Source organism: Myripristis murdjan, chromosome 1, assembly GCF_902150065.1.
Source record: "Myripristis murdjan chromosome 1, fMyrMur1.1, whole genome shotgun sequence".
Taxonomy (NCBI): Eukaryota; Metazoa; Chordata; class Actinopteri; order Holocentriformes; family Holocentridae; genus Myripristis; species Myripristis murdjan.
The window spans coordinates 32981183-33003682 of record NC_043980.1 but is presented as its reverse complement, the minus strand read 5'-3'; the positions used below and the strand labels follow the sequence as shown (position 1 = coordinate 33003682).

The window sequence follows — 22500 nt, the reverse complement described above, 5'->3', positions numbered from 1 at the left end:
ATTGGGTCGCTGCAGATAAAGTGAGAGGGATAAACAGATCTGATGTACGTGAAAAAAGTGCTTTTATTTGATAGTTTTCACTGTTATTTCGTATTGTATGCAATAGTTGCCTTGCTATTGGGATGGAAAGACTGAGGGAAGCAGCTGGAGAAAGAAAGCGTATTTCTACCTTGTCTTGAAATCTCTCTCTGTCTCTCTCTGTCTCTCTCTCTCTCTCTCTCTCTCTCTCTCGTCCCTTTGTCAGCTCCCCTGCTGTCAGAGATCTTTCTTAAAAGTGGATGTCAGAAATGGAAGGAGAAGATGAAGAGGTGGTAATGGTGGCAGGTGTTGTGTTTGAAGATGTGTGTGTGTGCGCGTGTGTGTGTGTGTGTGTGTGTGTCTGTCAGCGAGGTACAGGTGCTCTTTCCATGTCAGAGAAAACGGCAGGCTCAATCTGGGGTCGGCTGATTGGCCAATTAGGGACTGTTTCCATGTGACATGCGGCAGTCAATTTAGTCTCTCTTTTCCACTGTCTCCCTCTCTCTCTCTTTCACTCGTATCCTTAAGTGCCTCCGTCTTTACCACTATGCTTTCTGTCTCTTCCAGTATCGCTTTCTCTTTTTCTTCCTCACATTCATTTTGTCCCCTCTCTCTCAATTACCTGTGCTCTCTGAGCCCGCCACTCCCCTCCCTTCCCGTTGCTCTTTTGTCACTTTGCTACTGGTGTGCATCTCTCTACCCTTCCTTTGTCGCTTGCTACTTTTGTCCCCCCCCTTCAACCCCCATCCCTCCATTACCACTCCCTCCATATCTGCACCTATCATCCGGTCTCCAATGGCCCTCACTAAAGGGAGAGATGAGGCCTATCTAAATTGTCTGTTAACCTTGAGACTAGTGGCTGCTTAGAGGTGCAGATGGCTAATATCAGCCAAGAAGAGGCATGTTACCCAATAGTGATGGAAATGACTGGGGACAGAGCCATAGACAACTATACACAAATCTGGGCACACATACACACACACACACACACACACACACACACACACACACACACACACACACAGTGCAGACCTGTTGCAGTGCAGACCTGTTGCAGCAATAGACTTTTTGTTGAGATTTAGAGTTTTGATTTTAATTGTTGTTTTGATCATGCCAAAATGTGCAAGAAAAAGAGAGACTGAGAGAGAGAAAAGGAGAGGGACTTTTCTATTTATTTTCCTCTCAAAAGTTCTGGGATGGGATAGGCAAATGCATTTTTAAAGGTAGATGTTATCCTCTTCACCTCTGCCACTTCCACAGGTGTGTTTGTTTCTTTAACTTTCCTACTAAACTTCTTAAAACATGGCCTAAAGACAGTGCACAAAAATATTTTAAAAGGATGTTAGTTGCTGTTATTTGACTAAAGCCTGTAAATTTAAGTGAAAAGCCAGCTTATTTTCATGACATGAGATATGCTTGGGCCTATCCCAAATAAAGCTTTACAATATACACTCAGTGACCAGTTTATTAGGTCCACCTGCACAATGTAAGACAATCCAGTACAATTATTCTGCCATCAAGTTGACTTTTATGATGCCTATAATGCTCAGGTTTTCTTTTTGTTATAGTGATACAGGTGTTCATTCAATTCTATGTAAGGATGATAATGCATTTCTTCCTTCTTCTCTAATTTTATTATGCATTTTTCTCTCCTTTTTAATTTTACTTCCTGCCAAATGCCACATTCACAAATGCAAACAACAAAAAACTCAACGATTGTCAACGATTTCGTCCTCACAAAAACTGAAAACATCAGAACAATGAATACATGCAATATGTTGTATTTTATTAATGCCTCATAAATGATGCCGTTTTCTTGTTGGTCTATGACTCAAAATAAAGATTTTTTTTTTTTTTCAAGTTTGACCTGTTGAAGCCTACTTCTGATTTACAAAACAAAGCTGCCAACTACATGTGCATCATATGCTGTATATGGGCCACCATATACTGGAGGGGGCGCCAAAACAGCCTACTGATCATCATAATAATCATGACTAATTATGTAAATTTAAGATGGATCACAGCTACAGTAGGCACTATTAGACCTCCAATGCAATAGAAAATATACACAATTGCTTGAAATGACATGAATTGTGGTGCCGACCTCCCCCCTCTGCCCATGGTGTTTGATTGCACATGCGCAGGCAAACCCAACCCTGAGCCCTAGCCACCGCCAGGGGGCTCTCCTCTACCGCAGCACACTGCACCTGCGGCGGCACCTTGACTGACCCCGCCCCCTCCAATACGCCGAATGCGCCGGACCAGTGTGGATGCCCGCTGCAAATGGAGTAAAACTTGACAGCCTGGATGTGCCCTGAGTATCCTTTCAGACCTTCTCTACCCTGAGTCTGTTTGGCTATGGGAGTTTTTTTTTTTTTTTTTTTAAAGACAGCAGCCTGTCATTTCTGTGTGTCTCTGTATGGGGCACGCGCTGGGCCGCCCGGATTATTGAAATGTTTGCCTTGTCAACTTTGACTTTGGCTAGTTTTTGGACACTGGATATTATACCGTTTCATTTTGACAGAACCTAGCAAGCTACCATTTGGATTAAAATACATTTTACTGGACTGGACATGGATTGAAACTGGTCGCCGCTGGATTAAGGCGTCGTTGGTAAGTTGTTGAATTTCCCCCTGGTTTTGATTTGCTGTCATAGCTGCTGGCTAACTGCTAGCTGGACTGTTAGTGTGGTGGTTGATGTGTGGCTTCATTGGGTTAACATTACATGACTGTGGCTGTGTATAGCTGGTTAGGCACCGGCACCACTGACTGTTAAACTTCACTTTTGCACTGTTATCTGACATGTCCTTGTCTGCCTGAACGATTTATTCTCTGTCTAACTGAAGTTTGTTCAGGTTTTTGGCAAAACCTGTAACTTCAGCCATGGCTCTTAAACAGCAGCAGCTTAGCATTGCATGTGCTGAAATTCGTGTTCAGTAATAGGGACCTAGGGCCTCATCTCCCAACCCTCCACCCCACAAAAATATTCTATATTATAAGAGCAGTATCTCCAAAATATGAGTCTGACTGTATTGTGTGTGGCAGGGGTGGGCAACCATGTGCCATGGAGAGCCAAGAGGCTGCAGGTTTTCTTTCCAACCAAAAACTCCACCAGCTGATTTCACTGATTAGTCCCTGCTCTCTGCTTGAAGGTGAGGTAATCAGTGAAATCACCTGGTGGAGTTTTTGGTTGGAAAGAAAACCTGCAGCCTCTCGGCTCTCCATGGCACATGGTTGCGCACCCCTGGTGTATTGGAACTGGTTGGAACTGACGTTTTGTCTTTTCTCCCGGGAATCTCCCGTAATTTACAAGCCCCAATTTTGTTTGTTAATAATAATGAGAATCGTACAATAACAAAGGTCTTATTTTGAAAGCTAAGACCGGAAGCCGTTGCAGCTCCATTAGTTTAACAGAGGCTGAAACACACGGCGAAATGTTTTTAACTGTAAATAAAAGTGCACGTTTTTCAGCCTGCGTCAGACAATGCGGAATTTACTGACTAATTATTAAAAACCTGGATGTGTTGTAAATCTTAACCCGCTTGGCAGGCACTAATATTCGGGCAAATCTACTGCTTGTTGCATGTTTTTTTTTTTTTTTTTTTTTTTAATTTTGACTGTTTTAAAGTCCTAAAGAGTTGTTTAATCATGTTGGTTCATAATAAAATAAGCAAATTAGAACATGGATGTATTTCTGTGAATATCAGACCAGGCACCTTTAGCAACGTAGCATTCCTAATCATTCAACATGTGGAGCTACTTCATCAGGTTATAATCACATAAACCTTAGAGATGAATGAGAAAAGACTAAAATTAATCTATTGGTTAGACTAGATTTTTTAAATTAACATTAGTGTCAATCTGCATTCAAAGACTAAAAAAAGACTATTGACTAAAACTAGACTAAAATACATTGGATTTTCTTTGACTAAAACTAGACTAAAATACATTGGATTTTCTTTGACTAAAACTAGACTAAAATGCCAAGACTTTTCGTCGACTAAAATGTGACTAAACAAAACAAGTTGACTAAATATGACTAAAACTAATAAGGGCATTTGACACTAAAGACTAAGACTAAGACTACTACTAAAACTAAATTGAAAAATAGCTGACGAAATTAACACTCTTCTTCAGTGTACTATAGACTGTCTTTGCAAACTTTGTTAACTTTTGTGACTTTTCGTGTGTTGTGGTCAGCAGCGGCCCTGGTTAAAGTTAGGTTTCCTTACTTTCCTTACTTCATGGTTGAAGTAAGGAAAAGGTTTGTTGTCATGGTTAATGTTACAAAGTGTTGCGTAATGTTTGCTAACACAACCTACCCCACCTATCTTACCTGCCTCCTAACACTCCCACGCCCCCCCTCACACATGTGTATAGGCCTATATACACACACATTTTTATATCTGTCTATCTATCTATCTATCTATCTATCTATCTATCTATTCACATACTCAATACATATACATACATACATATACATACACATAAAAAAGGCACTTCAACTACATGGGAGGTGAACCATTTCCATTTGTGTTGAGGTGCAAGGAAAAGTGTGTCTGAGAGATTAAAGCAGATAAAAAGGATTACAGTCCCAAATTTTACATCAACCAGCCATCTGGTCACTTGCCAATTAAGCCTTACCCTAATGCATTGGCGGGATGGTACTTCTCGACGTGCTATCATTCTACAAACTTTTTCAATTAGTGAAATAACTTAAATGTTTACTGTTGTAATCCAGTTTAGCTTTCCAAGAGAGACAAGGAGACAGGGAGAGAGAGATAATCATTTAATTATATCTTCAGAGAGAAGCAAAAAACATCAAGCAACTCGTCCAAATTTCAGTATATTGAAAATTCAATTATGCCATGATAATCTTTACTGTAAGATGATGAACATGTGATTCAGTGTCGCTGCACATGCAACAGGGAAAAATGAGATGAAGAAGCAAAGAAGTTAAAACTTGTGACATGATCTTGGTACCAAAGCTTCTAACCATGTCCTACACTTTGAACATGACAAGACACTATCTTTCAAAACAGATTTTTTTGACACTGCAGGCCCACAGGAGGCAGACTTGTTGGCATTCCTGTTTTAATGTAGCTAAGAGGGCGACGGTGCATACCACTCTTCACTTTGTGGGTTCAACTCCAACTCACATTCTTTGCTGCATATTTCAATCAATGTAACCCAGTCAAGCAAAAATGAAATCAAAACATTCCTTACTCTGTGTGGCGAAATCTCCCCGCCAAACCATTTAACATTTTCATATCTAACTAAACATATTGTTGGTGAGACCTCTTAGTCTCGGCTTTGTTGGCATTTTGGCAGACTGCCACTTAGTGCCGCAAACCTCTTTGTTTTCCAGCATCTCCGTTTTTGACCATCTGTGTTGGTAGCCCCGCTTTCTGATGCTCGGACAAGTTGGGCTGCCAAGGGCTCGTCTGCACATTGAAGAGAGTGGAGAGCAGAGATGTGTTTGCTCTGTCAGCACTCCAGAATTTTACACACACATGCACATATGCACAAACAAAGGCACATACTCACACACACGCTTATGTAGGCACCAGAGGACTCGCAAGAGAGATGCACACAACTGCATACATATGCACAGACACATGTACGTACATATGCTGAAAGTATACACTCACACACACGCACATGCTTACATATATACACACAGACACACACACACACACACGTCTGTGTCTTTGTTACCACTCCAATTCTTGTCTTCTCCTCTGGTGCTCCTCATTGAGGGCTTTGATATTGTTTCCAAGCCTGGTTTCCTCTGACCCGCTTTGATGCTGGTGTCTAGTCGTCTTGTCATCTCCCCTCTCTTCTCTTCCCTCTCTTGCTCTCTTTTGGAATGTCGAGACAACAGGGATGCTGGGAGCTACTCACTACTCACTGCTCTAAATCTCTTTCTTCCTCTCTCAGTTTCTTCCCTTCTACTTCTGTCCCTCTGCATTTTCTTCCTCTTTTCCTCTCCTTCTCTCTCTGTCTCCCTCTCTATCTCTCTTGCCACATATCTCTCTCATTCTTGACATCATTAAGATGTCTTCAATGAATTCTCCCTTTATTTTAGAAAAACAAGCACATTTTTCCGACTCCCTTATGCCTTCGCAACTTGTTAGTAATCACTATTTACACAAGAAAATTATAGAGGCTATGCAAAGAGGCCGGTGAATCAGTGTATCCCTCCTCAGATTGAGCTAGCGTCTGTGGATTCAGTTAGAAATTAGAGTATTGACTGCAGATGTGACTTATTTGTATCTTATTTGATGGAGAGCATGAAAAGTAGTCATTTGAACATAAGCATAAACTCCCTCCTGCAGCATAGACTTCTGGATTTGAATAGTATGTAGTCATCAGTCTAGTGCTCAGATTTCTAATGCTTCTGTAGTTGTTTATCTTTATTTATTTATTTTTGTTTTGTTTTCTGAAATTGTCTGTTTGAGGTAGAAATTCAGTGTTCCGCTCTTTTAGGAGAATCATTTTCTTCACGAGTCACTCACTGAGAAGAGTTGTTCAGTTGCTTTTGATCATGTGATTCAGTGAGACACAGATGAGGATTAAAAGACTTCTAGTGAATGAGGTGTGAGGGCTGAAGGAGTCAGTTGGCTTCACATGATTCTCATGCACTGAAATCCCCTCTGTGATACACTCAGGGTTAGGGTGAGGGTGTATACACACGTATACATGATGTTGTGAGCAACATCATTTTGTTACTCTGTGTTCTCCAGCAGAATTATTTTTGCTTTTCATGATAAATATCAACAAACACACATACACATTTTGTATTAAGACACTTTTAAATCCTATTTCATGAAAGCAAGGCACCAATATTAGGCATGTAGACCTGTAAAGCATGAAAAAGTAGAAAATGCAACAAATAAGTTGTGATGTTTCAAAATAGTCTGTCCTCCCATGGGATTATGGAATTGATATAATTAACATAAAAAGCAAGTAAACATGTAAAAACAAAGAGAGATGGAACACATTAGACTGCCATGTTGTGAAAGGTGAAGCTGTCTGACTGCAGCCTACTGAGAGAGTAAAACACAATAAGTAAAACAACAAAAGCTGCTCATTTTCATAATTATGCAAGCAAAATTGATTATGATAATTGGTAATGGCACAGAGATGATTACAGTCTACGCCAGGGGTAACAAACTCAATCACTAAAGGGGTCCTATTAAAAAGAATCACAACCAATTCATGGGCCAAACAGGGCCTCTGTTTTGACCCATAACGGTCATTCTTCTAATCAAAATATGTCCTGTGTGAAAATAATGATTGATACACAAATATGAACTTTACATTGAATTTCTGCTCATGCTGGTGGCTTTGAAGTGCAATGTTTTGCATGTGCGCGCACCCATTATACAACACATAGATCCAACTGAGCAATCTGATTAATCAATCAGATGTTTAGAATGTGCTCAAATGAGCATGACAGCATGGCTAGCCATGCTCAAATGAAAAATACCTCATTACTGAAAATATTACTCCGCCTATATCTTATTGCCTGAGTCTGTGTGGTTTCCATGGCAACATGAAACGTTTCACTGAAACCCGCATCAAAATCCGCTGTTAACTTTGTTAGCCTGCATAATGGACCGCTTTGTTGTCAATTTTGAATTCGTTGGTGACCTAAGTTAGGATAAATGGCGGAACGAGGAAGACAAGACAGAACAGAAAGAGAGAGGAGAGATACCGAAGAGTGACGAGTGAAGAGCTGGATCAACTGGAGAGGTCAAGAAATTAAGCCAGTAAGGCCCGGTCAACGTCTGTGGCTGTCAAATGTCTACTAGACTACCTGAAAAACACCGGACAAACAGCTGATTTCTCAGCTGTAAGTAAAGAAGAGCTAAACAAGATCCTCTGTGAATTTTATGGAGCTTTAATTTCTATAATAAAGAGAATGAAATGCCTCAGAAGATTCAGCACCACGGACAGTACCTGTAGGATTTTCCATGGAGACAGTATAGTACCTGCAGAAGCAGATTCAGCACCACGGACAGTACCTGCTGACGCAGATTCAGCACCCTTTGCAGTACCTGGAAGATTTTCCATGGACATGTGCAGGCTGTAACATTGTTCTTGTTATTAATGTGTTAATGTTATCAGTTATTCATTAGCCTATTAATCGGTGTTAATTTGTTTAGTCTTTTTGAGTAGCCTAGGCCATTGATTTAATTAATTCATCAATTTGTGTGCATCTGTACAATGAAATGAACATTTAATAAATCAACACCTCTGTGAAAACTGTCATCTTTATTTCAGAGGTAAATTGATAGTAGCCTGAAAAGGTGGTTATATAACTCTGTTCAGCCTTAATATTACTTCTTACTTTTGTTACTTTTGCTGCTTAGCCACAGCTAAGCAGCAAAAGTAGCTGACGTTAAATTGGAGTGACACCCCCCCCCAGCTGAAATAAAACATCTGCCAGTGAGTTTTTGAAAAGATAGATCTTTGTTCTGGCACCGACACTGAAAGCAGTAGCCTGTATTTAAATATAACTGTTGATATAAGTTGGTTGTAGATAAAGATCAGCTGTGCTGCTGAGTCGCTGTCACAGCACCTGATAGATTAAAAACAACTGAGAAGTCGGCAGGAGTATAACTATCAGCCCATGAAAAAATTCTTTTTTCCAGCGGATATTCTAGTTACAACATGTTTGAACTAGCAAAGCAGTTTTGTGTTGCTATGTGTGGTATTTATTCAGTTTTGGGAAATCATGATGTCTAGAAAACATGATAAGCCCAAGTTGGCTGGCTGACAAAGACTAGCTAAGGTCGGATCTCATGTAATTCTGCTGAAACTGAGAGAATACTAGCAAAAAATGTTTATATTTTGAGAGCGAAATGCCCACAGTATGAATAGGGTAAGTGTCCCTCTTAAGCCCACATTACCATATAAGCCCACTTGTGACTTCTGAGTCAAAAAAAAAAAAAAAAAAAAAACTACATCAGCATTTTTGCTGGTTCATGGTTCTTCCAATGAAGCTGCTTGTTACATAAATTATACTTTTTACTATAAGCCAATCAGATTTGTCGATCTTGAGTTATCAAAGCACAAGTGTGACATGTGCCTGCTGCTCGCAAAGGAAGCTGCAAAAAAACTTCTGTAATTTTGATGCCCTCAGAAGATAATATTTTTTCCTTATGTCTACTCCTGCTTTTGGTAAGTACTCAGTTGTTATCAAAATGCTTTAAATAAAACATATGTTAGAATTTTACTAGAATTAAAAACATTTTTTTCTTTTGAAGTCAAAATATGCATTTTAGCATGCTAGCAGACAGCCCACATGCTGCATACAGTCGCTGCATAGAATTGTTCACTGCAATGACATGAAGCATGATAAGCATGTATAAATTACATTTTTGTAAGCAGAATATATTATTATAGTGTTTAATAGATAATACATGTGTATATTTATCTTTATTTATTTTTTAATTAACATTTTTACCAAGTGGGCTTAAAGGGGACACCAGCAAAAAATCACACCATTTAGGGTGGATGTAAATGAGTATAGCTAATTACTTAAATGCATGATCAGTTGATAATTTTCATGTTATGTTAGTGCAGCATATATAGATTCATGTCATGTAGTTGTTTTTTAATGTCTTGTGTGTAGAATAAAATATTCTGACTTTTAACCAGAAATTCACTGATGTTCCCTTGAAGCCCACCTGCTCCCATTAAACCCACTTGACTGTTTCAATGGAGATTTTTTCCCTTTTCACTTTTGAACCATTTTTCTGTCTAACTTTGACCTCACCTAATCAATCAGCTTCATAATTCAGATAATAAAGTACCCAAATAAAAATTTAAATTAAAAATTAAATATCAGTGGTACTGCATAGGTCAATTAATTCTGGATAGGCCTACGTTCTATCCTACTAATAGCATAATTTTCGACCCTTTACTTTTCAGATGAAATGACTACATCTTGAAAAACATACAGCTCCTGCCCACGCATGGCAGAAGCATGCCGGCTTTACAGGGAGGGAACAATGAAAAATCTTTCAGTTCTGGCAAGAGTGTATGGAGTTGACTGGAAGTCATTGAGGCAGAGATTTAAGGGGCAGCTGAGTTGTAATGCACGACAGCATGTTGCCATGGAAGTGGCAACATGCCTGTCTCACCGTTGATGAGACAGGCTTCATCACAGATCCGGCAGCAGGCAAAGTCTTCTCAAGGAAAGGCAGCAAGAATGTGTACCAAAACACAGGCGGGAGTGGGAGGGAACATCACTGTCTGCATAACAGGGAATGCAGCTGGACAGACTCTCCCACCCTATGTGGCATACAAGGGGAAACACCTCTATGGATCTTGGTGTGTCAGTGGCCCAGAGGGTGCCCGTTATGCTGTGACAGACCATGGATGGATGGAGAGGGTCATATTCGAGGACTACTTCTCACACCTCTTCCTCAAGGAGTCTGAGAAGTGGTCCAACTTAGCATTCCCACGGATACTAATATTTGACGGACACTCTTCTCACATCTCCCTCAGCCTTGCCTTAAAGGCGAAAGAGAATAATGTAGTATTGTTGAGGCTGCCCTCTCACCTAACCCACATTCTCCAGCCACTCGACAGAGCAGTGTTTGGGGAGGTGAAGAGGCAGTGGCGAACAAAGCTGCGGAGGCATTCCCGTATGACCAGAGACAAGATCAGGAAAGAGGATTTCCCATCCAAACTGAAGGCAGTGTTGGAGATAGGTCTCAAGGGTGAGAATCTGAAGAGTGGGTTTAGGAGCACTGGGATTTACCCCTACTGTCCAGACAGGGTGATGACAGAAGAATACACACCATTCACTACAGAAGATGGTCAAGAACAACCACAATGACAGTGTCTACCAGAAGCTATGACAGGCAGCGATACTCCTCTGGGTTCCCATGTGGTCACTCCGTCTCCACCTGCACAACCTCATCCAGCCAAGAAAACACTGAACTTTCCAGGGGAACCCTGCGCCACTACTGTATCCCCCACTACACAACCACACCCATGCTCCATATCTGTGGATAAAGAATGCATGTCCCAGATTATCCTCAGTGTAGAGACTGTTCCTGGGTCCAACATTCTCAACATTACAAATATTGAGATTGCAAAGCCTGCAAATGCTGAAATGTCACAACCCCAGCCGTCAACTTCTGCAACCTCAAGCCCTTCACCCCCATCACGCATCAAAGATTACTTCCTGCAACACATCATGCCAACAGAGAAGTGCAATGTAGCCAAAAGACAGCGACTCAACACTCTAAAATATGGAGAGTCTCTAACATCTGAAGAAGCCTTGTTGCATCTTGAGGAAAGTCAAAGGAAGAAGGCAACAAAAAAGAAACAATCAAAGGATGGCAAGACCAAGAGCAAGAAGGCTCCTGTGGAGAAGACAAACCCATCAGAGGCAGTGAGTAAAGAGGCAAATGAAACCTGTGCCACAACCTTCAGTTGAGAGAGATGTGTACTATGCTGTCATGTTCACAAAACCAGCAGCATATTACATCGCACGATCACTCAACAAGTCAGCACCACCAGAGGGTGAACGGTATGTGATGAAGTTCCTAGACGGGGCCAAACAACACATACTTCCTCCCACCCAGGGACAAGATTGAGGATGTAGAGCGCATGTTCATCCTCTGCAAAGCAGACCTGGAGGGACCTGGACCATTCTATTTGCGCAATCATGAGGTCATTGAAAATCTGTACAAAAAAAGGATGAAAGCCATCAAAGACTTGTTAGTGTAAGGCTGGCAAGCAAAGACAACCACAATGTGGGCAAAAGGCTGAGAAAACAAACAAAATAAAGCTCACTTGTTACAATGTTACACTACTATGTTAGGCTACATGGAGCAAAAAATAGCCTAACTATAACAATAATATCACCTCAAAGAGCCTATATTTAGCCTTGGAGTAAGTAGAAATTGCAGAAATGTTGACATGTTGTTTATCTTGCTTAAGTTAGGCTATAGGCTTATCATACACGTTTTAAGATGTTATGACTGTTGTATACAGTATGTTGTTTTTAATGGATGTTTATTGCTGAATAATGAACTGTATGTTTTAAAGTTGACCTCCAGCCATGTAGTAAGCTTAAATAAAAAAAAAAAAATACACTGCTGATTAATATTTGGTTTAACACGAGTTTCCCCACTATGTTTTCTCGGGGGTCTTTAATGTTACCCCACAACGGTTTTAATTGCTTCTTTTTAACCTGTTTTATGTTTTAAAAGTCAATAAAAGTTATTTTTTTAAAATTGTAAATACTGAAATTGACTCATTTATTATCCTTAAAATATTAGTATTGAACCAGGAAACTGTTTTTCTTTCAGTCATTTGGTCTTCAGAAATCTAGATAAAAACATCTGCACTTTCAGCCAGCTGGCTGGACCAGAAATATTGGCCAATTCTAAATGCCAACAGTACAATGTAGGATAGAGACAAAATGACAACACATATTGAAAGATGAAGTATTGAAAAGTAATTTCCATTCTAATTTTGATTTTGTTCATGAATAGTTTTTTGGCTACATTCCAAAGAAGACATGTTGTAAGTTTAGCTTTTTCTGTGTTGACAACACAGCAAAAAGGCTGATCACGCCTATTTCAAATGGCATTTACAGGCCAGAGGAAAGGAGTAGAGACAAAATGAAAATAGCTGTTGAGAGCTAAGAGATTACATATTTTAGTCAAACAAGTTTGGATTGTTAAGATTTTTAAATATATATATATATATATATATATATATATATATATATATATATATATATATATATATATATATATATATATATATGTAAATATATTTATATATATATGTATATATATATATATATATATGTAAATATATTTATCAACAAATCATGAAGTGGACTTATTTGGAACACCCCTGGGCTTAAAGGGTACATTAAGTACCCATTAAGCCCATGCCAGACTTTTGACATATTTTGACAAATTAAACAATAAAAACATTAAAAAAAAAAAATGGTATAAATGAATTACTGACACTTCAAATGAGACATTAGACTATCATTTTAACTAAAATGTTTTCACTTAAAATGGGGCGGTATATATTAAAAATGTTTGAAAAGCAGATTTGGTGGGCTTAAGAGGGATACTTACCCTACATTTTGATTATACATTTTATTTTGTTGATAATAGTGGCATAATTGCATTGTATTTTGTGTGATGTTATTTTGTTTAATTGTATGAATTCATGATGTTTATTCATAGCATAGGTTACAATCCCACGCATCCTTGGTGCCCTGGCATGTGGCCTTAATGCCCTAAAAAAAAAAAAAAAAACGTGTCAACACCAAAGGCAAATGGCCTTGCCCCTAAAATTGTGTAATTCCCACCCTGGTAGAAAGTGACATGAAAAAAATCCACTGCATCATTCCTTGTTTCTGAGATATCGTATTTGTAACCCGACCCTGAATCCTTTGAAATGACAAATAGTTTCATCTCATGGAATCAAAAATAACCAGATAACTGATATTTTGCTCAAGAGAAGACTACGGTCATATGGTCATGTTTTTACTGGTGCACATGTACATGACACATGCACATCACTGGCACTTGGTTGACTTGTCATTAGAAAAAACAAATGCAAAAACAAAACAAAAACAACTATACATAACAATGACTTTCTAATAATGTCTCTAATAAGGTTACTGTATATAATTTCATTACAGCCACCTCAACTCCACACATTGATCCTCATGTCAAGCAAACAGGAACCTGACCTCTTGTTTTGAAAACATCTGTTTTCACCGTCCATTTTTCCTTTTGTCATTGCTTTTGGCTGGCTTGCTAGCAAGCTAGTAATTGTCTTGATGCAGTATCTTATATCTGAATCCTTATTTGGATGCAGTCTAAACCTCATGCTGAGGAGCCAGACAGTCCTCCCTCCCTCCCTCCCTCACTCACTGACTTACTCAATCAATCAATCAATCACTGACTCACTTAATCACTGAATCAATCCCTTACTTACTCATTCACTCAGTGACTCACTCAGTCACTTACTGACTCACTCACTGACCTACTCACTGACACACCGATTCACTCACTCACTGATTCACTCAGTCACTTACTGACTCAGTCACACACTGACTCACTCACTCACAGACTGACTTACGATTTACCAACTCTGTCACTGACTCACTGACTCACCCAGTCACTTACTGACTCTCACTGACTCACTCAAATTTTGGCAAAGTGTGAACATATTTTTCATGTGATTATAAACATCTGAAGGACAAGTTCAATGACACCTCAACCTTGAGAGACATTAGAAATTGAAATACCATAGTATTAGTATTTGAAGTGAAACACTCACTTATTCATACATTCATGGCTCAAAAGGAAGATTCTGCTTGCCTAGCCTGTCACCTAGCCTGCAGTGCATTTTCTAAATTCACCGCTCTTGTTTGTGACTCAAGAGGCACTTCTTAAATAGCTGTGTGTGACACTGCAGAGCCGTAAACAAATGACTCCATTTCCAGAATGAGTCCTGTCTCCAGATTTCTTTCAAAGAGTCAGCACAAATGAATCGTTCACTGATCTGCCTGAAGTGTATTCTTTATTCTTATGATCTTGTGGCTCTTGTGTGTCTCTTCTCTCTCTCTCTCTCTCTCTCTCTCTCTCTGTGTCTTTCTCACTCTCTCTCTCGACTCCACTTTCTCTTAAATCTTTCTTGTCATTCACATCTATTATCTAATAGCTAAAATGCCATGCCATATAAATAACCTTTAAAAAGAATGAAAGCATGCACTTCCAAATGTCTACTTAATGCCTCAATTATTAAACGTGTCCTACATACTCAACAAAGTATTGATACTCAATGGCAATAGGCATTCATTTACATTATATACACATTTAAATGTTTGGCATTTTTTGGAAGATTTTCTCAGTAACGCATGGCAAGTGTAAGAGTCAATAAGTTTAACTCCTAACTCACTAGTAGAATACAACCAATATGCAAAGGTCAAAGCAACAAAAGAGATGATAAGCATAGATGCTGATTTAATGCACGCCTGGAGAGGTCTTCCATCCAAACAATCGCAGCTGACCACACTAAGTGCTGATGTATAGACCTTCGCCCTGGTTTACAGCCAAGACTGAATACACTGTTGTTGGGGGGCGATTGTTTTATATCCACCAGTAAGCCATGTTTTTAGTTCTACTTCATGACTCTCCCATGACATTTCTCGCTCTCTGTCCTATTTTCTTAAAAACATATCACTCTCTCTGCTGGGGAAAGAAAGACGTCAGGGTTTAGACTACAATGTTGCGGTTGAAAGGGAAGAATTAAAATTTAAAAGACAGAGTCAAAGCTCAGGAGAGTGGGGGAGAGATATAGGGTAGGAAGGGAGGGAGAGAGAGAGAGCAAGAGAGAGAGAGAGAGCGAGTGGGAGATGAGAGGAAATGGTTAGCTATGCAGTTTAAAGTGAAGAAAAGAACAAGCATTGATTAGAACACAAGGGAACTCAGCCATTTAGCTGCTTGCTTTTACAGTAGTATACAGGGAAATGTGTACCAGATTCTTCAATAGCCTTTATTTAATGTGTGGTGTGCCTCATTAAAGATGTCTTTATTATACATGCATTTAATGAAAGGCAACAATTAGTGAATTTTAAACATTGTGCAATAAGAGGGTCTGTGCATGTGTGTGCACGCCAACATACCCCACTTTGTGCCCGTGAGCATACACACTCCTATGCCCTTCTTTGCGTCCTTGTGTGGATTTGAGTTCTTGTTTGTGTCCATTATGAGCCGGTGCATGCGTGCATGCTTGCACTCACCGGTTCATCAGACCCAGATCATTTGGGACCAGTCTTTCCCCATTACCCCATGGAGTGACGAGCTGTGAAAGCAAGCCACACAGACAGAGGTCACAATGTAATTCAGCAAGATCATTACGGTGGCCACTGGATAATTACATTATTATACGAGAGCAGACAGGTAATGTGGCCAAAATGACCAGGCAGCACTTTTATTGGGGAAGCGGGGGACGAGGGGGATCTTTGTAATAAGAAAATCAGTGTAATTTCATCTAATGGCATGAGCTTATTAGGAAATTACACTGCTGCTAAGCTGTGGTTTACAGAAGATGGGGCCTAATTCTAGTAAAAATCAATAGATTTGATTTAGAGGAGGGTTTTTTTTTTCACAAGGCTTTCATCATTAGCAATTTTATTTATTTTCAACATATTAATTTTGTGATTTTGTTTAACGCTCATGCTCATAATTCTGATTTAGCCAGTGTATAAATCATGATTTCTGCTGCAACTGCCTCTGCCGCTCCACCACCAAGAGGGAATGAGAGAAAATGCAGGATAGATGGAGAACTAGGGGACTTACATAATGTATAGCACTGTAGTTCTCCAAGTAGTGATATGACCTCTGTTTTGATGGAGGCTAGTTAGTTTAATCCCCAGGTTATTATGACACACATCATGTAAAGTTTTCCAGTCTCCTTCTCATGCATAATTTGCCATACCCTGACACACACACACACACACACACACACACACACACGAAGGTGCTTTCAGCTATAATAACTGAGTGGAGGTCTTGGCCCTCTTTATGAAAAGAATCTGGCCGCGGGATTGGATATGTCTGCTCCAATCAGATGACAGAATTTTGAGTATGATTACAAGAGCCACAATAGTCTTAATTGTGGCCCCAAGCCACGACCATCGTAATGACTTTGGTATGTACCAATAGCCGTGTGTGTGTGTGTGAGTGTGTGCGTGTGCGCACGCGTGTATGCAAGCTCTCATAGTTTTGTGTGTGTGTGTGTGTTTTCATATAAATGTGGCAACAGAATATCAATGTATTATATGCTAATGACCTGTGTAATATTCCAAGGAGGCATGACTTTTTGTGTGCATGTGGGCTTGAGTTTATGCATCATCATCCTTGTCTGTAGATGCATGGCCTTGCACTATACTCAGTCTGGAGTCTGCGTGGTTTAATGTTTTTTTGCTGGATTGTTTGTGTTGTGTGTGTACAAAGCAGTGTGGGTTTCACAGCCGCTGAATATGCAGGGTGGGCTGCCTCTTCCACAAATGGAAAAGTTACCCAGAGCTTTCCATGCTGCCAGCAAAATAAAAGAAATAATAATAATGTGATCCTTTATTAATGTTTATTATTCCCTGTTAGCCTCAGGTAGAAGGGATACCTGAACTCTTCCACAAGGGGCAGCTGCTCTTTCCCCAGCTGGGACAGCTCACCCTTTTGTTGGAGACGAGGTTCAAAGAATGACATCATCTGCAAACAGTAGAGATGGCATCCTTATGACACTAACGTGGACGTGACCAGAGTTTGCACTTTGATGTCCTGTCCTTTAAATTTAAAAACTTTAGAGGGGACAAAGAACATCCTTGTCATATCTAATTTGATTGAGCTTGGTTTGATACTAAAAATGCCAAAACAGTTTGCACTCCAAGTGTGTCACAAAATGTCCAAATGCCACAGGATACCTGTGGGATTAGCAAACTCCCCTGTCAATTATCTGTGAGAGGTTAAAGAGATGGTTTGTTGCTCTTTGGCCAGGACAAAATCCACAATGTATTCGAGGATATAAAGTTTGGTCATTGGCTAAAGTTCCAGTGCCTTGGGACAGGCTTTTCCAGGGAGGTTGAGCAGTATGCTAATTGACAATTAACACACAGTCTCCAAAACCCTTTTCTGAAGATGAGGACTGGCACCTTGTCTGTCAGTCCAAAGGAATTGTACCAGAAATCTATGTGCTATTGAGGAGATGAGTCAACTACAACACTCCGGCAATATCCAGAGCCTTCAGCTTCTCAGGACAGATCTCATCCATCCCCAGTGCATTTTCCCACAGTTAAGAAGGAAAATTGCATGGTTAAGAAGGGCTATATTACATTAATGATAGAAGTCTGAGGGGAGAGAAAGAGAGAGACAGAGACAGAGAGAAACAGAGACAGAGAGAGAGAGACAGAGAGAGAGAGAGACAGAGAATGCAGCAATTTGCAAGTCTAATAGCACCCTGCCCATAATGAACAGTGTTTCTGGTTATCCTTCGGCTAGGGAGGAAATAATAGCCTAGAAAAGGTTTGAAATAACCAATGGACTGAGCATGAGGTGCTCATGTCTGTAAAACATGCCAATACTGAATACCAAAAAAGAGAGGATCAATAAACTGTTACAAGGGGAAATGCTGTGTGTGTGTGTATTTGTGTGTGTTGCTACATATGTGTTTGCCTCCATGTCTGCACATGGCAAGAGATAGTGCTCCAGCTGTTCTTTGTAGCTTACTGTACTTCATTTTTCCCAAACCAAATTAAAAATTGATTTTTACACGCTGACAGTATGCAATATGTCTGTGCGTGGAGACTTAAGTCCACCCACAAACCATGCATGTCTTCCAGAAGACGAATAACCACTTAGCCATGTGAACGATATTGTACAGTACTTCATTAAAAGTTCATTTTATTTATCTTCTGATATTATTCTGGGATGAGGGAATAGTTCACCTTACCCTAATAAGATGAGGACACAATCTTACCAGCATCGTTCCTAATGGGGGATGTAAAGCATGTACAACTGCACCAAAGGAAGGCAGAACTTAACATTAATCTCTTCAAATCATCAGGGCTCTAAACTTGCCTAAGGTAGTTAAGATATTGATAACACCAGGCAAGCATTAAGCAGATGTAATATGGAGGCAGATAGTAAAATGGGATTCATAATCGATAAAAAAAAAGACATTTTTTATTGAGGAATGTCATTACAAAAACTGGAGACACTTGCGGCCATGGCACACACCTGCATACACACACACACACACACACACACACACAGTAGTTCTGCGTCACTGGTATTTATGGTAGTAGTAGTTTTCTGTGTAGTGCTGCCAGTGACTCATTCAGTTTATATTGATTCACTAATCATTCTTCCACAGAGAGTGTGTGTGTGTGTGTGTGTGTGTGTGTGTGTGTGTGTGTGTGTGTGTGTGTGTGTGTGTGTGTGTGTGTGTGTGTGTGTGTGTGTGTGTCTGCATTTGCCTGTCTGTATGTGTGTCTGTGTGTCAGCTTCTCTGTGTCTGCCTATGCATGCGTTCATGCCTTCCAATAAGTCAATACATATCCCATTTGTATTTGATTATTTGAGGGCAATGTGTTGCATACTCAATCACCTCTTCCTTTTGCAACCAGAAGATGGCAGTAAAGCCTTTCCTCACAGGTCCTACTCTGTGGCTCCTCTTCCATGACAAAAGATCGCATCAAAATCGAGGGCTGTTTTACTGTAGCCACAGAAACAGACTTCACTGGGTGTGTTCCTCCTAACCACATTTTATCTTTCAGGTAGCTCTCTCCCTCTTCTCTTCTCTTCTCTTCTCTTCTCTTCTCTTCTCTTCTCTTCTCTTCTCTTCTCTTTAAAATAACTTTTCACAAATATTACATCTATTGAGACCCCACAATTACAATTCTAATTACATTAATGGCATAATTTATATAGCACTTTTAGTAGATGCCTCAAAGGTGTGACAGTCATTGGCCTTGATCATTTGAAGAGAAACCTGTGACAACACCCAGCTACATAGGTATATGCTTACTCTCTTTCTCTCTCTCTCTCTCTCTCTCTCTCTCTCTCTCCTCTCTCTTTCACACACACATTCTCTCTCGCTCTCTATTTCCATCACACGGGTGCACAAAAACTGAAAAACAAGACATTAGGTTGTGCAAAATGTAATTCTGGAGGTAGACAAACAGCACGTGTTTAACACTGTCACCATGGCAACAGCTCACAGTAGGGAAGGGAAAAACATACATGCACACGCACACAAGTGCACACTCACACACACAAACACACATTTCTGATGTTGTGGCTTCTACCAGTTTGTTAAAATACATACAAGAAGCTTATAAAAAAGCATTAGGAAACTAATGCAGTCATTGCATGGCTGATAGTTGCAGCACCGTGACGCAAAAATGTGAGGCTCCCCTGCAGCTAACTCTGAGGGAGCCCCGTTCCTGCTTTTCAGAGCAGGTGAATCTTAATATCTTTCATAGTGAGGATGCTTGTCATTTCAAATGCACAACGATATTTAACAATATAGATTAAGGAGTTAATTCTATTGAATTGCCTAAATTTTAAACTATTGAACACCTAAAACAATAACTACGGGAAAAGTCGCTTATATGATTGTATTTCCTGTAATCCCTGTGGCTGTCCAGTGTTCATGGCCAGTGTCCAGTGATAGGCAGAAATACTTGGCCGCAAATTTTTCTACCCCAGATCCAGTTATTTTCTATGTGCAGTGTCAACCAATCAGGGGCCAACAGGAAAAGACGACCATATTCGCCCTTCGGCATAGAGACAAACATTGTAGGCAGCACTTTTTCATTAGTTATCTTATGTTTATGTGATAATTTATGATTTATGTGTGAGTAAGAATTGAAATTTATACATACACAAAATACAACAATAACAAAAGCAATTAAAATATGTATATCACAACTAGAATTACATTTGGGATGGCACCCAGGCACCCTCAGTGGACCACATGCCCAGACATAGGCCTACATACAATATCATGATGTGCACCCTATGTCATTGTAATATAAAAAAAAATAAATAACAAAAACTTTTTTTTTTTTTTTTTTTTTTTTTTTGTTATCATAATAGTTGTTGACATGCGGGAGCGGGGCCTGTTTGGATGGCAGGGCCCTGCCCTGTGGGTTCTGCAGGCATATACTTTATGGCCCAGGATGGTTAACTTTTGACTTTTTTAACAATTCACATTCATGTATGAACAGTAGGGTTGGGTATCGTTGGTTTTTATCCGATACCGGTGCCTACTTGGTATTTTTTAAATGGTTCTCAAACGGGTACTTAAAAAAACAAAAACACACACACTTTGTCAAAAAACAATACCCTTTTATTTCCAGGGCCAAATTGAACACAATATTAACTTAAATCTTTAAACAGTATAAATACAAGTAACATATGGTAATGATAAACTTCCACTGTACTAAGTGGAAGTATTGGACATAGCACACGTTCTCACACACGCTGTTGAATGGCAACGGTGTTTACTAGCCTACTTGATATGCAAGATTAGTGGTTGGTATTAAATTACTAGACTTACCTGAAGAGGAATGGCTGCTGTCATCATCATCTGTGATGTCCACACTGGCAGGGCTGGGACTCTCTTCCATTTGTCCGGGGAGTCAGACACTGGCAGACACTGGCTGTTGCAGTGCTTGGTCTTGCGTCACGTAGATTATCAAACACGGTGCATTGTTCGACTTTTAAATAAACTCCATGTGTCGCCAGATGTTTCATTAAATTCGACGTCTTACCTCCCTTGCATGACATTGCTTTAAGGCATCTGTTGCATGTCGCAGAGACTGCATCCTCCTTAGATGTGAAATGTAGCCAAACCTTGGAGCATTTTGCCTTCGGCATCTTTTTTGATCCTCTCACTATCAGTTCTGATCAACAAGTGTGCTGAGTAGCGGCACTGACGTCACGTTCAACAACCGCAAGTTGATGCCGGAACACCAGGGGGCGGCACTGAAAGGAGGCACCGAAATTTTCGTTCTTAGTTGGTCTCGTTACTACCGTTTACGCCGGAACCAGTGGCCTATTGGCACCGCGTTTCGGTACCCAACCCTAATGAACAGTGCATCTGGGTATTTATGTGTGTATGTGTTAAGTGTGTGTATGTGTAGACTTACAGTGTGTGTGTGTACATGGTTTGTGCATCTGATGCTCTTATGTGCATGCTGCATGTGTATATTTTACATTATGTGGCGTGCTCCTGTGTTTCATTTGCACTAATCATGGCTGCTATGGGTTAACAGATTGTTGCACCCTGCAGTCCTTCCTTGGCCTTTATTTTAAAACTCTGGTCTGGTAACAGCAGCAGAGTTGTTTGCCAGACAATGAGACCACCAGGGATGAAGGTGAAGGTGCTTCTCAGTCTGCTGTCAGTAGAATGACCTGAACTGGCTTTGTTAAAGTTAAATTAAATTACCTGTGAATAACAATGAACTAATACCTGCATGGTGAATATTTCTGGAATGCTATGTTTTCCAGTACTTCAGTGCTTCTTCAATGTACAATTGCACACTTTAGTGCTGTTGTCTTTAACATTACATATCATGCACTCCTGACATCTGTATGCATATCTATCTATCTATCTATCTATCTATCTATATGTTTGTGTGTGTGTGTGTGTGTATATATATATATATATATATATATGTGTGTGTGTGTGTGTGTGTGTGTGTGTGTGTGTGTGTGTGTGTATGTATATATATGTGTATATGTGTATATATATGTATATGTGTGTGTATATATATATATATATATATATATATATATGTGTGTGTGTGTGTGTGTGTGTGTGTGTGTGTGTGTATATATGTATATATATATATATATATATGAAAAATGAAAAGAAACCACACCAATAAATAAATAAATAAATAAATAA

The 22500-nt window shown here is 39.8% G+C and overlaps 1 long non-coding RNA gene across 1 annotated transcript in view; it reads left to right on the top strand.

The window, feature by feature from the left end:
* Positions 1–2366: 2366 nt before the first annotated feature.
* Positions 2367–22500, top strand: part of LOC115366162 (uncharacterized) — a 202167-nt gene continuing 182033 nt past the window's right edge. Inside the window, exon 1 of the long non-coding RNA XR_003928817.1 lies at positions 2367–2631. This is a non-coding gene — a long non-coding RNA (uncharacterized LOC115366162). The remainder of the gene's footprint in view (positions 2632–22500) is intronic.